The following is a 17,316-nucleotide window of genomic DNA, read 5'->3' on the forward strand; positions in this document are numbered from 1 at the left end:
GATAAATTAGATATCCTAAACTTGACCAGCAACTGCCCTGAAAAAATGCATCAAAGGTCAGCGCGTCGACGAACGCACTCAAGAAGACATTCTCTAGATGGAAATACCGCAGCGGCCAGTCTCTCGAAGCAGCGGGCGCTGGATGTTAATTAACATTGATTTGCATAACGGCATCCGTGTACATATATATATATATATATATATACACACACATCCGTGTACATGTATATATATATATATTTATATATATATATATATATATATATATACACACACACATGCACGCGTCCCGCTCGAGCGATTTTGCCGTCGCGACGCGAACTCTTTATACAATTAGTATGTGCACGAGTCGGAATTGAGTTATACGAGCGAACGGCCCGGGACTGCCATGTGTATACTCGAGAGAGTCTAGAGTTGAAAGAGCCAATTGTCGGCGCGCGCTCTAGCCCATACACTGCACAAGAGCCGTGCCTCGTGCAGCGAAAATTAAACGCCGGCGTCCGAGCGGCTGCCGCTTTGAAGTGTGGAAGCTGCTGTTGATTCGTTTATTAAAAATGTCGGGGTGCAATCGTTGGAAAGACGTCTTGACGACGATGGGTTTTTAATCAAGGCCTTTTATTTTTGCAATTGTAATATAATTAGAGGAGTATACAAATGCTCGGTAGTCAGAAATTTGCATAAAATGATTAATTTTTTTTACTCAATAATATAGAAATACGAATTTATTTATTTACATAAAGATACACGATATTATTAAAATATACTCTAATACAGTCAGATGGAATATTTAATAGCAAAGAGGCATATGATACAAAATTCCCGTCTAATTTCATCACGCGACGAAGTCACGCCAAAAACATTCGAGGCTCGCCGATATATGCTTAGATCGACGTCTCCCACATGTCCACGAAATCCATTGCTAGATTTCTTTTCGGAAAGAGATAGACCGTGTGCATGTAGCCATAAATGCCGATTGCGCGAATTCCCGCGCGATTATCTCGGCCGTCAGTGAGCCACGACGACACGTCACTTTTCGAAATATAGGCATGTCGAGTGTTGGCTGATGTGAGATATTGAAGAAAAAAAAACGGTAGGTGGAAGGGAGATGTGTAAATGGGGTTTTCGCACAAATATAGCCTTACATTCTCACATTTTTTTTGTATTTACTTCATTTAAAATAAAAGTTGCTGTTATTTTCCAAAATCTTTGGCGTTTACATGGAAGAAACAAAATTAATGCGCACGTCAGCGCAACAAGTGCAAAGCGTTTCCAAACAGCCCAACTCGATCTCCCGACGACAGTTTCAGAAAAATAGTCGTTTGTACAAGCTCCAGTTCTAGTAAAAATTAGCATAAACACAGCGAATATAGAGCAGAAAAATGCCGCACGTATCCAGATCAGAGTCGAGACTTGACGAGGCGCAGAGCGATCGGTCTCTCCATTTGCATCTGAAACATATCGACTGCATCGGCCGTCGACAGTTTCGTAAGGTGCTTCTCTCTCTCTCTCTCTCTCTCTCTCTCTCTCTCTCTCTCTCTCTCTCTCTCTCTCTCTCTCTCGCTCTCTATGCGCACACACTTTCAAAACGAACACAGCAGCACAACCGCTCGTGAGAATTCGCCGATATCTATATATCGTGCGATTAAATATTGCGTTTGATCCGAAACGATCGAAAAATTTTCGGTGCTTTAGCCTACAGCCCCGAGATTTTATTGTAACAGACTTCGCAATCTTGCGAAATTAAACGCTCGTCGCCGTCGGAAGAGCCCTTTTAATTACGCACTCAATTTACCGCATCAGCAAAACACACATAACTTCTCCGTATGCGCAATAAATAAGCTTCGTATCACACGCACACACACGACCTTCGCATTAGAATCATCGATCAAATTCCTCTCTTGTAGCGTATTAGCATTTTTTCAAAAGGTAATTAGAAGCCCGCGCGAGAGTGTAAAATATCGGCCCTCCTGACGCTAATGCCTTTCTAAAAGCGTAGGTAAAAACGCGACGCACGCACTTATATGGCTGCGCGCGGCTACTCTCGATCGGCCGTTTTGTATATTTAGTGGACCTGATGAATGAGAGACCAGGGTCTCTCTTCTTAAACGTATGCAAGCGCGACGTTGTGCAATTTCTCATGAGGACTTTGTGCGTGTCCGGGCTTATTAAACTGTCCGTTGCAGACGATGGAGGCTCGAGCTTCGTCTCTGTATGCATAATAATACCTGCGGTGTGTGAGCACCGTTGCAGATCCGGGCTTTTTAAATGGAGCCATTTGTTTTTGGAGTCGGTCTTGATAACGTCGTTGTCGTTGAATGCTTGCTAAATATTTTTCTCATACGTACAGTTTTCATGACCAGTTTGCAGGGAAACAAGAGCGATTTCGAAATCTCGAAAATACAAATTGAGATATCACGAAATTCCGAAAAGCACTAGCTCAGATATCCATCAAAGCGTTTTTCGAAGCGTTTTTCGAAGCGTTTTTCCAGCGGACCTCGTGCGATATCCGAGCTCAATCGATTTGTTCATTCGAATGGCTTAACAATGCTTCGTTGATATGCAAAAAAGAATCTCAGATGCAGAATCGAGCCGGCATAAGGGGATTTTCGAAACGGTGGAAGGAACGGCTGAGAGAGAAAGACAGAGAAGGAAAAAACGGAAAACCGTATAACGTATGGAAACTGTCTAGCTGTGAAAATGAAAGATTTATACGAGATCGTTAGGTTACACAGTTATCGATAAGTTTACACAGACGAGGGGCAGGTGCCGGTGAATGGATTGGATCTCCTTGGCATCGGTTTCTTTTATAAGATCAAGCACTATTTCTTTGCTAAATAGCCGCTTAAGTAAATAAATCGAAAGCTAGTGTATCTGTATGTACAGCTGCGGAGAGGAGGTTTGAGAAAAATCACTTGCGCAAGATTCTTTTCAACGATTTTTATAATGCTCTTATATAGTTCGTATCACAGAATAATATTTTTCGTAATTATGGCAGTTATCGTAATTTTTTTTTAGTTTATTAAACAAATTTTTTGAAAGCTATGTTTTATAATTCATTATTATAATAATTGATAAAACGGTGCAATTTGTTTAAGAAATAAATATAAATCAAAAATAATATATTAATTACGGAAAGTATACGCGCGCAGTGTCTGCCACGACCACGTGGTTTCACATGCTGGCGGCGCGTATCTCTATTTCTCTCTCTCTCATTCTTTCTTTCTCTTCGCACCACTGGTTCAGTATCTCGGCAGCCAGGTGGCTACCAAAAAACTCCATCCAAAAGTGAAGTAACGTTCGGATAGGCACAAATAGAAGCCGCTGCGCCTAGTCAAATTAAGATCATACTTCACAGGATCATTTCTGTAGTATATCTTCACAGACTCTCTACCCAAAGTAGGAGTCGATGCAACCACGATGAGGAGACGTAGCTCTCCTTCCTGAGCGTGAGGACGACTTGGAATTCCGGCTTTCGTCGGAATACCAGTCATCGATGATCGTTCACCTCCCGCATTTTATGCGAAAGGCATGGAAGGATGGGCTTTCTGAGTGGCTGATTTATTATACCTCAATAGAAACAGAAAACTAATAAGACTAAAATAGATTGTTACGTTAAATAGACATACAATTATAGGGATGCGGGATATTCTAAAAAGTATAGATATGTATCAATCCACAAAATATCAATACGTGCAATATTACTCGTATTGAATGTATAGATAAAGTAATTTACATTTTTTTCTTTAAAAAAAAAACAAATTTGGAATTTTTAAATTGCTTTTAACTGTATCTTTATTATTTTACTTGATCAATGTTTGATAATTAATTGGTAAATTATGATTCACACAAACAATATATTAAATTTTTGTTTATGTGAATCATTTTTCTATAAGATTAACCTCTTAAAGGCGCCAATCTTTTTTTTTGTAATGGCGCTAAAAATAAAAGATGCTGCAGATGTTTGGGGCTCAGACGACTTATGTCTTGTGTCATGATCCTTCTAGCCTTAGAAAATGAACTTTCAGAAGGGACAGAAGTAGCGACGATGACCAGATACCGCTTGGCTAATATAGATAAAGAGCTTGAATTTTTATTCCAATATTCTATTGGATTTTCGTCCATTCCAATCGTAGGTTGATTCAAATAATATTTCAGCGCCGAGCGGCCGAGCGCCCTTCTAACGAATTTCAAAGCACGTGTGTATTTGAATCGGATAATCTATGTATTAATACTAAATCTTAGAATTTATTATTTATTTTTGCTCTGCTTAGAGTAATAGGGTTTAACATAATGTATTACTCTGTAAAATGTCGATATCGACCATCTGATATAACGATATTCATATTTATCGATACAGTATCGCCCATCCCTACGGACAGATGAAGATTAGCATATATTATATACAAATAAAAAATTTAAGAATATTTTTCTGCATAAACTACATTTCATAATAACCGACTGGTGGCAACAGTGTCGAGATATAAATAAAAGAAGCGATGCATTGCTATAAATAATGCGCTTATTCGCGTGATTGCAGGCAGTGAGACTCTCCTCTCGAGTTTGACCCGCCCCTCGACACACTCGATTTTAATGCGGCCACATGCATATACGTCCCATTGATAATCGCGCATTAACTTTCAACACTATAGGCGTCGCCGCGATTCCAAGGCGCTGATGGCACGCATTATCGGAAAATACAATTTAATCGAAGCTTTTTGGGTCACGCACCCCCTATCGTAGCGGTACACTTTACCTTCGGGCTGTTCGATATTCGATTTCATTGCATCGGCTTTGTTTTAATGAAATATGTGATGTATGTGTGATGATATTAAGTGACAAGATATGTAGCGGGGTAATTGTGTGGGGACAGTCACGTGATACGAATTTGAGGTGAGCGAGCTCTCTAAGGAGCGAGAGGCTGGCATAAGATACCGAGCCGCAGAAGAGTCCAGTTTACAAATAAATACAGTTAACAGTTACAAAAATTGAGCAGATTCATTTTCCCTGGCTACCTTCCTAACACGAGATTCGAAGAACTCGCGCAAGGCCGTGATCCCATGCAAAATATATTTCGATTTTATAATAAAATTCGCTCGTTGTGATTATTCAATCCTAAAATTTAATGTTTCGATTTTTTTAGGCTGATTCATCAGAGAAATTTCTATAAATGAATATTTTTTACGTAACTTTTACAGATGTACAAATTAACCAATTTTTAATTTAACTCTCAACATTTCAACTATACAAATTAAAGTACTATGAATCTACAAATTTATAGAAATTAAACTAGTTATAAAATAGAGGACGTATAAATTTAATTTACAATATTTTGAATGAACTTAAATTTCTGAACATTTCAAGCACAATCCTGTAAAACACAGTTTAAGCTCAGACACGCGAGCTTAGTCTATGTAATCAATAAATCGATTATCTAATTAATCCTCGGCGTGTGCTGCTAATGCGGTTCGTCTGCAGAACGGACGCCGCGGGGCCTTTTACGGCCTAATGGACAACCGCGGTCTATCTCGCGAGAGCAGTTTTACCTGTTTTTCCACGTGCGGACGTTTAGGCCGGCTGATAGGGCATAATATAAAGGCGAGCCCGCTGAGAATATAGCCCCGGCGAGCAGGAACGAGAAAAACGCACTCGAGATCGATTGCAACTGCCGACGCCGCCGCCGCGGTTTTGGCTTTTTGTAAGGGACCCCTTATGGCGCACTTCGCTATATGTCAGAGAATTCAGTTTCGGAGGTATATGGGAGTTTATTTTGATTGATTATTATTATTATTTGATATGTGTAAAAAAAAGGTTTAATACCTTACAACTTTCACGAGGGTTGGGCCTACGTAAATGTAAACCGCCCCGGTGAAAGTTTTAGTTATTAACCTCGTTAACGAATCGTATATTACAACTTCGTGAAAAACAGCGATTCCAGGTCCCAAGCATCGCTATCTTACCAGTCGTCATAAAAACCGCGACTGGCACGTTTGCTTGCCAGTTTATACGCCTAAGGACTCGCGTAATTTACCATTAACTAAACTAAACTGAACTAAAAGTTATAAGTAACGAATTAACTTGATTTATTTAAGTTGATTCATAAAGTATTTATTAAAAAAATCAGATTTGAGGAGATTTAAAAGTTTATAACTTTCGAGTGCAAGTTTTGATCATAAGTCTATTAAGATTAAAATCCCTCTGTCACTAACTATTTTTCTAAAGACTCGCTTAACCTACCAATCGAATTTCTTTTCTTCTTTTGAGGATGCTCTTCATTCTTAGATGAATGAATTATCGGACTCGTAAAACAAACCATAATATAAAAATAAACAAGAAATATTTTCATGGATAGCGATCAATAAAAATAACAATCATAATTTTAATACATTTTAATGCAGCCACTAACTAACGTAACTCCGCCCTCAACCTGTCCTCCAACAAAAGGCCACGTTCACGAGAACCTGCAGTTGAAAATTGCGAGCGTGGCAACGAATAAACTTTTACAACATCTTAATATACTATCATCGTCCATCATATGCTGCATCGTAGATAGAAAACGCGTGTGTTTCGCGACGACGCGAGGCTGGTTCAGATTTACCGTCCAAGCCTCGAGCGCGCAGCAACGATATTTATGAATGGTTGCATATAGCGCACGCATGCTTCGCTCCCTCTCGACACTCGTAAAGCTCTTCGGTCGCAGGTATGGGTGTATACAGGTGTCGCATCCGCTTGACTATGGTGACGTAGGTTGCATAAGAAGGGCTAAGATGCGATGGTGCACTTAGTAAAGTGGCAACACAGTTACGTGATACTTTATGAATTCGTAGTTTTTAGGAACTCCATATTTATCTCGTCTTTCAGATAGATACTTAGTAAGAATACCCGCGTAAAAAAAGTTGAGTTCACTTTAAGATTTCAAAATGACATATCTCAAAAATGGCACTTTTTAAGATTTGTTAAGACGATTTCATCTTAATAGAGTTTATGATTATTTTAAGATCAATTTTTGAGAGGTTTTTAAGCAATTCTAAGAATGAATTATCAAAAACTTGTGAGACGAAATTAAGGCTTTGAAATATTCTTTTGGACGAATTAGAGCGCTATTTATGAGCAGAATTTTTTCTACAATATAAGACAATTCTGAGACTGTTAAGAGTTTTTTCTTGTTTAACTAGATCAACATTCAAAACTATTTCAGAATCTTGGTTCTTCTATGTTTTTACTGGTTCTTCTATGTTTACCAGTAATACAACTATTGCTGGTTTTGCCTAATTTTTTGGCCTTTAGCCTTCTTTAAATTTGTTTTCACAGACGAATCTCTCCTGCAACGCCATATTTTTGCTAATTCAGATTTCAAAAAATACCAATAAAAGTTATAGTAAATTATACAGCAAAAGTTAGTAAATTTCGTCCTCACCAGATTTAATAATATCGTGTGATTTTCTGAGCTCAGTACTAACGAAGCTAAAAATATTCTGAACTTTAGGTCCCATGTTCAACTTAACGATTGTCTAACAATTTGGGTGTTACATAAATCTAAGACGGCGCGGCGGGATGGCAAGTATGCATTAAAATAGTTTTTAAAAAGTGCAACTTACTCTTGGATTTATATGTTTTGGTAAAATCTTATTTTTTCGATGACCGCTAAATAGCTGATTCAACCTCACCTGCTAAAATTCAATTCTTAAGATTTCTTTAACTGATAGCACTACATTCATTAATGTAAATTTATAAGCATTTAGAGAAACTTTTAAAGGTTGAAAACGTTTGACAATTTTTTTCAATGATTTTATAATCATTAAAGGTGAAATTCGCATATCAAGATTTCATAAACCATATTAAACGGGGAGATCATGTTGACCGCAAGTGCATCGCGGACGAGAATGGATGCAGCGTTGTTGCGGTTAACTTCTGTCTATACTGAAGTGTGTACTATATCGCACCTTTTTGCGGGTGTGTGTGCCTTCCGCACAATCGTGTTAGCGGTGAAAAAATCGCAATATTTACAATATCAAGTATGGAGCTCGCAGATAGGTTGAGTACCTACAGGTACTACCGATACTGTGTGAACTCTGACCCCCAGTCGCAGCATTTCAGCACTGCAGCTTAGAATCTCACGCGATGCCGCTCCGGGATAAGACGCGTAGCCAAGGTGTCGCGTTATATGCACCTGGCACTGCACAAGCTTTTCCGCAGTCACGGTTCAAGGTCGGCCGCCTCTCTATCTCATTCTCTTTCTCTCTCGCTTATACACAAAGATACACTGCCGATAATGGCTAAGAATTTTTTTCTAGCGGAATCCGTAGAATCGCGGTCGTTAATCACGGCGATTTTTTTCTTTTATCGAGGAGTATTATAGATAGAAAGATTTCAGAACTTTGTACAAATGCCATTGTAAATTAAGTTAACAACAAATATCATTTTGAGAAAAAAAGTTGTATAGAGACAAGCAGTATTATAAGTCACCGTTACACACGGAAAGAAATTTCGAACTGCCACACCTCTACGGTTGCCAATTCTTGATTCAAGAAAATCTCGGTGGGGTCGCAGATTTCGGCATAGCGGAAACGCACGAACAGTCGCAGTGGGGGAACTCGGAGTTGGAAGTGTACGAGTTCCAACATGGAAATGAGGCACGCAATGGCATGCGTTCTCATAACGCCGAGAATATTGGAACTCGCGCATTTCCAGTTGGAATTATATTAATACCAATTTCCTACTTTAACACTACAATTTTCTCGGAGCTTATAAACCTCGAATGATGCGCTATTTTATTTTGAAATCCGTAATATAACAATACGGTTCGATTGATTGTTTCATCTCCGAGGATTTAAGAGTTGTAACATTTCAAAATTTCTTTCCGTGCACAAGTTAAATTGGCACCTTTCACAAGCCTTCGGCACGAGTGGCGAACGAGGAAAGCCAATAAAACTCATTTGGCGCGACTAACGCATAGAGAGAGATAGAGAGAGAAAGAGAAAAAAAAAGTGTCAAAGTCAAGAGTGCCCCGCAATTTTCCACGGGGTAATGAAGGCTAGTTAAAGTGGGCCCCGGGTTTATGCCGATCTGCGCAATTAATTAGTCCATATTGCACACCTCGTTAGTCCCGCGCAAACGGAATAAATCTCACGCAGTGTGTATAACACACACATACACACACGCACAGGGCTTCTTTCTATACTCTGCCTAGTTGCGACATATATGCCGGCGAGTGTATATAAGATCGTCAAGGGGAAGAAGACGAAATTCTTTGATTTTTGAAGCATCGAGATTTTCGCATCGTAAAACGCTATTTTCCGTTTTGAAAAACTGTTGCGTGCTCGCAATAAAAGTAGTTTATATCACGTGTAACGGTCATTAAAGAGCGATCTTAATTTCAGATTCAGAGTAACGCATATCCATTTCAATAAACGTTTTATAATAGCATATAGTTTTACTTTCAAATGCTTCGTTATACCTTTAATTACCAGTTTGAATCTGGAATAACACGATAATTTTACAACTGTGCATAAGCTTCTCGCTCGCATGTCTTAATTAGTCATTGGACTTTTCGAATCGTGCACGTATACGTGCACTCGCGTGTTTACGACACTATGCTCTCGCAAAGAGTGATAAAATCCCAAGGATGACGGAAAATTTCGTTCTCGTGTGTGTGCTCATGCATCTGTCAAGGTTTTAAACGAAATTTTTTTTCGGATCTGGATCGAGCGATAAATCAGTTTTTGACAGTAGAGCGTTTATTATTCTGAAAATAGATTTTACGCTGAGTTTTAATGGCATTTTTGAATTTGTTCCTTTAATATGTGCATTTGTGCTCTGTAGTTGCTTGGAGTGCGCCCAGAGCAAAGAGAGATATTGAAAATAATATCTTTCTCGAGTATTTGCATACAATAATGCCGGTTTCGAATTGCAAAACTACGATTTTGGCTACAAATCTATAATGTATTCTAGGAAAGAATGAAAATAACAGTTGTTACTCTATATATTTACAGTTGTGCCTCATCGAATAACTATAGCTTTTTCCTTATACTCAGAAAATTCTGGTTTTGCTCGACAAATCGCATCGATCGCTTCCATAGAAAAAAAAATCTTTCTAGCAAAGATAAAATTTAATTGACTCGAAAGTTACTCAAGCGATTAACGCTGCTCCGTCGATTTGAATTTTTCAAAACGCGTCGTTACCCGTTAACTTTTTTCCCCGCGCGATCCCTCCCTTCTCGAATCAGTCCTCGATCCAATTAATTAGCGGTACCTCGATTATCACCGGAAGAAAAAGCAACCCCCGGTGACAGAGAGCCCACCCAAAGATTCCCGTCCCGCAAAAGGAACTCACGAGAAAAATCCACGCTTTTTCCCACACGCATCCTCTCGTCTAACAGAAAAAAAAACAAGCAAGGGGCACACCGTAGCTGACAATAACGCCAAAAGCGCGCGATAATTGCGCATCACTCGCGCGCGCGCGCGCTCCCGATAACAAGCCACCATTATTATCCCCGCATATAGACAGCTGCATGTCTTATATTCGCCGCTACGGTAGTTCCGCTCATTAGGTACGTCGGATTTTATTGGTTCTCTCGGCTTCGCTTGCTCGGTCCGACGATATATATCTCGCGACTCTGAGATATATATCGGCAAGTTCAGCGGAACGTTTATTGCGTTTGGTTTGGCATTTTTATGAATGGCTTTAATTAGCTCGTGAATTTGTAGCCCAGTAGCCGAGCGCGCGCGCGAGCGGCTCTCCCTCGTTGATTTCTCTTTTTCAGATGTACGCACCTCTACGTACGTATGCGGCATTTCGCGTTTTGTATTAAATTAGGATTTAGTTCAAGCTTGTTGTTGTTTGGATTTGAATTTCGTATATATATGCTTGCCCTGGCTCGAGGCTGCAAGGATTGTGCAGAGGATGAAATTATGCTTGGTAATTATTCGATTCTCCGGTTTCAGCGACTCGTAATTAATTCAAATCTCACGTGCAACGCACTGCACGTGAGCGTAAGTAAACGTTCATCAATTTGTTGTTGAAGCCCTTTCAGCAGAAATGAGCGAGTGTTTTAAAATCGTAGCTTGTTAAAAGTTTCGTTGCATAATGGATTGGCTTTTGAAAAATCAAAGCGCGCGAGTGAAACTTTTGATTTATTCCACAACTATTCACAGCTGCATCATATCGCGTAAGTAGATACGTTCCGGATACAGCTAGACGAGGATTTTTCTCGTTACAAACGACGCTAATCAAATTATATTCCACTGCGCAGACATCCCGCGCCGCGTAACGTGCGCAAACGCGCACAGACCCTGTGTAGTCTCTCGCAGCAGCAGCAGCGCAATCTCTCCATATCCGTCTGATTTATGTCGCCGCAGTCCCGCGCGCTCACCTATATCAGATCGTCTCCTCGGAAAAATCACAGCCGGATCCTCCTCGTATCCCCCGGATTATCGGCCGTGAGCGCATACACACGCGTCGATGCGGAAATGCACTGCTGGGGATTTGTTTATTGAATTCAAATGAGCATAATTTTCTTATCGCTCACTTCGCGTGCTAAGGGTATAGAACGGATTTTGATAGAGATGATTCGTGGCGTCTGGGATTTTGGTTTCTGGGAAGAGGAGAGGAGCATAGCTTTTCGAGGACTTTGTCTAGTGAGCCGTTTGCTTTTATATCGGGCCTTGGAGAAATCAGCTGCGCTCGTAGCATTGACTAAAAGGCTACGTATTCTAAAAATTCTTTCAACGAAAAAGAAACGTGTCCCGTGCCCCATCGCGCGCGCAAAGAGAGCAACCGGAAGACAATGCATTGCGCGAACAATCGAAATCACTTAATACCAGCACGTACACACACCACACAGGATATCGCGCAGCGGCGAAACAATAATCAATATCGCACAATGACGCTCCAGCGCGTTGCGCACATCCCCCGTATGTATCTCGATCTCTCGCGAAAATCATTGTTCTCATATCCGAGAGGAGAGAGAGAGAGAGAGAGAGAGAGAGAGAGAGAGAGAGAGAGAGAGAGAGAGAGAGAGCTCGGACATAACTCTCTGGGCAGCGCTGCAACGCGCTCGGTATATAATGACGGGGAGCCGCAAAGCGCGGGTATAACATGCCGAGTCGTAAAACGGCAATAAATCGAGAGACGGATACTCCTATCGCTTGCGGATCTATGCGTATGCGGCAAGTGCCAGGGATTATACTTGTTGCTCGGTTTTTCAAAGGGATTTTCTTATACTCCTCTACCTCTCTCTCTCTCTCTCTCTCTCTCTCTCTCTCTCTCTCTCTCTCTCTCTCTCTCTCTCTCTCTCTCTCTCTCTCTCTCTCTCTCTCTCTCTCTCTCTCTCTCTCTCTCTCTGGCTGTGTGTCGCATTGTGTGTTGTTGGCTTTTCTTCTGCGCCTCGAGAGCAGTTTGTTTCTTGTGGCTTGTTTTTGCTCGGTGCGAGTTGCCGCATGAGATTCTAACGGGTAAAAACGCGTACGTTTAGCTTTTTCAGGGCGTATAAGACTCGCTAAAAGCATCGGAAATCGAAAGCCGTTTCCAAGCCGGCCGGGAGTATATAAATCAGATGACTCAGGGAACACCGAACAAACAGTTCGCGTATACACCCACGACTCTCTAGCTTTTCACGCCTCGGCTTCACCTTCAAAAATGTCGCTCACACACACGCGCATGCAGGTCGTGCGCTTACGCAACGCGAAACCAGCGCAGACTATACATCCCATTCATCAGCGCAACATATAGACCAAAGCTTTATCTGCTATCTCCGAACAAATTGTGCGCGCGGTAGCTACCGCTGCTCTTTTCGTCATCCTGTATATACGATCCCTAATTACCGCATAAATTGCCGAGCACGTCGATTACATCTCCCTTGGGACTAAATCCTCTGTGTGTGTGTGTGTGTGTGTGTGTGTGTGTGTGTGTGTGTATGTGTATAACGCACGCGTAGGCCGCGCGCGCGAAATGTGTGTCAACCGCTCGTTGCTCTCGCGATTAATGCCGCGCGATATACGTATACGTACGCATGTACCCCTTTAATTGTTGCGCCCAGATTTACGCGTTACACGTATAAGTATATGTATATACACATAGGTATGAGTAAGTGCGCGGTGACGAAACCCGAGCGTAAAACGGCTGCACCTTCGGTATACTTGTATATCCTTAACATGCCGGCTTCTGTATCGCCCGAGATCTCTGGCTTTGTATGAATCACGCGTTGGTTTTTTTCTCAAGGGAAGAAAGTCGCGGATTCGCGGAAAGCGCTGTGCGCGCGATGCTAATTAAATGGAAGTGGGTGCAGTAGGGAAATTTACTCGCGATGATTATGATTCGTAAATTGCGGGACTATGTGAGTGGACTGCTGCAGAAAGGGTCGTTGGTGTTGTATCGGATTTAAAAGTTCATACCAGATCGTCTAGACACGGCTATGTGAGTTTTTCAATAGGAACGGTAAGATCATGTATAAAAAATTCAGCGATACATCGACGAGTATAGCCAGATGTAACGAGTACCTTCTCCAACCACTCTCTTCTTCAAACACTCGAGCCGTTACTTCGATAAAAACATTCGAAGAAACTTCTCATCGTTCCGCCTTCTCGGAATCAAATACTGCAATCGCCAACTTCTGATTTCCCCAAAAATTACCACCTTGCAGCCACTCCCTTATGTTCTCCAGAAGATCTTCTTCTCTGAATCGAATGCATGATGATATCGAGGGACGTCTCGGATGAAAGCAATCTCGTAAATAACTCATGCTAAAGAAGCGAACCGCCGCTACTTTAAATCAATTACCGATCAATGATACTACCTCCTCGCGAGCATTAATCGCGGTTTTCACGCGCCGATGGCATACTTATGCAAATTCGCAGGTGCTTAAACGCGCTTTAATGCCCTGCTTCTTCGTCTTTTGTCTCGTTCTTTTTTGTAGGGGATGAGGCGATCGATACGTCACTTTCCTCGGAAGGACTGATCGGACGATTATTATTTTGAATTACGCTGGTTTCGGCGGATCGTGTTGCTCGAGCGATTAAGAGAGCCGGTATCACAACGGTGAAGTAATTATCCTCCACGACCAATTAAAATAATGTATTAAAAAACTATTTATTTTTATAACAAATTTACGTACTCATCACAGCGATGAACTTGTTAAAAGTAAACTCTCACTTCTCTGCTCACCGAGGCCAGGCGCAACGCAACCGAGTAGCGCATTAAAACAATAAAGCAAGTAAAGGAGAAAGTATACACACAGGGGCAAAGGGAAGCTAGTAATGGAGCGAGTCGATTATAGTTGGACCAATGAAGGCTATGCGGAACGTGAGGCCGCGGCTTTGTGTATTGTTCAAAAGCTTCTTCGTCCGGACAATTGCTGCTCAATCGAGCGAGTAAATAGCGTGTGATCCTTATATCGCAACGATTAAGTGGTCACTCCGCTCGTTGAGTAATATTCAAATTTATAACGCCTCGACAACACTATAGCGCGTAACAATTTTCTAAAAGAAAAAAACAACGCAAAATTTTCAATGGCGCTATTTCTGCACACGTGCGACTCGGATTCCAGAGTTATGACATTATATCGCACTTAGGCTCTCGGCGATCTTATCTCGCCGACTCGTCCCTTCGTTCTGGACCATTAGTATACACACACTCGCCTACGGCTAAGCGTTTTCTCACGCGCTCTCGCGCGACATCGACCTATACGCCGCCAATGACGAACGGATCTTTGTTTCCCTCTGGGCCGTGCGGTTGTTTGTTCGTATGAATTAATTTTACGACGCGAGAATGTGTAGGAAGAGCGGCTCCGACCTTTCCGCTGCTGTTGCTTGAGAGCTCGGCTTGGTTTTATGGCCGGGATATCTCACTGGTTTACTCGGTTTCCGGGGATCGTACGGCGTCGCGAGATTCTTTCGACGATGCGCATTTCAATGTGGAGGTGTTCTGTACGGTTAGATGGTGCGCGTGTTATCGTTAAATTTTATCGTAATCAATCCAGAGCGATTGAGTGTGCAGGTAAAAATCGCAACGTCGCGTGTTACTCAACTCGACGAGAAGTCGTACAAACACGAGCTAAAAATAGGCAGGCGAATTTAGCGGCATAATTCGCGGTGGCGGCGGCGGTACTGCACACATGGACGAGGAAAAGGTGCAAGTGTTTTCATTCCGAACTTTCGTCATGAGTCGCGTAATTATCTTTCCGTGTCAATTACAAGGCACGAGGCAACGTTTAATTACGTACAATGCCGCGCTCTCGCGCTTGACAAAGAGATAATTATTCGCTTTAAATTTGCATCATCAACATAAATTAAAGTGTCGCTCTTTTGGCCGCGCGAGCGCGCAATGGATTGCCAATTTTGAGCAATTTGGATTCTCATATTATAGTCGCATTATTAACTTTCCACTTGTAAATTAAATCTTGAATATTCTTAAAATAGCTACTTTTGCTATTATTTTTTATAAGATATAAATTATACTCAATACTCAGGTTTTTTTTCATTTCAATCCCAACATTTTCCCACACGGCAAATTTTGCAAGAATATATGGATACACCCGCAACGCCGGCCAAGAGAAAACAATAGTCCCCGTCAGTCGATTCTCTCGCTGAGGAGAGAGACTGCTTAATCGTTCTCGCAACGCCATCTCGTCTACTTATAATCGATCTCCGTGTCAATAAATTAAATACGTCTGCGCGGAAGTAGCCGACTAGAAGGATTGAGTAATTTTCGCAGCCTCCCACATCGCGTTCGATGCATATCAGTTTTCTCATGTACCTATAGTCGTTGTCATCGCCGGCCCCCGCGATGACGTTTTATGATCGGAGTTACACCCACGCACGTTCCCACGAAACTGTCAAGCGCCGCGTGAATTTTTTCTTTTTGGCAAATCGGTACGTAGGATAGATATGCCGATCGCGTGTTCGGTTGTTGGGGAGAGTTTTTACGAGGCTATGAGTGCGAAATCGTATAGATATGCCGTTGAGGCTGGTGTGAGCAATGGAATTGCGTGCAATTCTGCGAATGACAGTTCACGAGTCTGCGCTATCAGTGTTATAATTTTTTGAATGGATATCCCATTCGAGATTTAATTAAAGCAAAATTGATAATAAGTAATTCTCGAAATAAACTCATATCTTTCCTGTATAAATCCACGAATCATTCCGAGCGTATAAGCCTCTCCGGCATAATCAAAAGCCGTAAACCCAATTGAAAAGTCTATAGCGATCCACGCGGGTGGCACATCGTATCTCAGCCGGTTAAGTTATACACCTTGAGAGCAGATTATGACTGCGCGATAAACCAATAAAGTATTCCCGCGCGGCGGCCAGATGCGGGCGAGATAGACGGATAGATTCGCGGATCGGAAAAAGAAGAGGCGCACCATAGGAGAGGGAGAGGCAACAGGTGAGTTAGAGCCGGTGCGCCGAGCAGTGTCGCGCGCTCTGTGCGCTGGAAAGCCTCTAATTTATGAGTAGCAGCTTAATCCAGCAAGCTTTGCGGTGAGAAAATAATCGTTGGGGATGTGAATACGGAGTTGCGGGAGGTAAAAATTTATCGCTGGGTATCGATAGTGCAATTGCTTTTGTTGTATTGTGTATGAGAATTGCGATGGATATATTTAGTTTACATCAGCTTGTACGTAATCTGTAAAAGATAGTAAGTGTATAAGGTATCTTTTTTGTTTCCAAAGATTTCAAAATTCCCAGAAAACGGCAACGATTTGACAGATTTTCACTTCACGGTCGATATAATAGTTTTAAAATAAGTAGTAACTCTACACAAAACATCTAACGACAGCGCGCACGATGCAATGGAAACGAAACACCGAAATTGACCGCTCGTATATCTCGCATCTATAATAAAACATCCTCGTGTGCCGAAGCATTGATATACAATAACCTCTGGGCAATCAAACCTCATCAGAAAATCAAATCAGCCGCCAACCATTACCGTCTAAGCTTTCCATTCGCTATGCAAGCGCTAACCCGTCATAAAAATCCACAAAATCATCGTTATCTCCTACGCTCCGTGCAGAAAATTGCATCTCTCTCTCTCTCTCTCCCTCTCTCTCTCTCTCTCTCTCTCTCTCTCTCTCTCTCACTAATAAAATCGCCGATAAAAACTCCTACGCCGCTGCAGCCGTTACGTAAAACGATACGTCGTAAAATAAATTTCTCGAAGCTCGGCTTTTGACAGCGCACGCGCGAGCCCAATTTTCGCTAAACGCTCGCGCGCGCGCGTGTGCGAGGGATAATTTCACCGTGGTTTTACGATTCACAGATTTCCGTGCACTGCGCCGGCGCGGCTTATGCGCGATGGTTTACTGTACACAGGGGATAATT

General features: G+C 41.8%; 1 protein-coding gene and 1 non-coding gene across 2 annotated transcripts in view; both read left to right on the plus strand.

The window, feature by feature from the left end:
• LOC100115031 (Krueppel-like factor 7) overlaps positions 1-17,316 on the plus strand; it is a 378,332-nt gene that overhangs the window by 332,479 nt on the left and 28,537 nt on the right. The gene's annotated exons all lie outside the window — the stretch shown is intronic.
• LOC116415872 lies at positions 3,339-3,554 on the plus strand. The gene has a single exon (XR_004226425.1). It is a non-coding gene; the product is annotated as a small nucleolar RNA U3 (small nucleolar RNA).

Source organism: Nasonia vitripennis, chromosome 1 (genome assembly GCF_009193385.2).
Source record: "Nasonia vitripennis strain AsymCx chromosome 1, Nvit_psr_1.1, whole genome shotgun sequence".
Taxonomy (NCBI): Eukaryota; Metazoa; Arthropoda; class Insecta; order Hymenoptera; family Pteromalidae; genus Nasonia; species Nasonia vitripennis.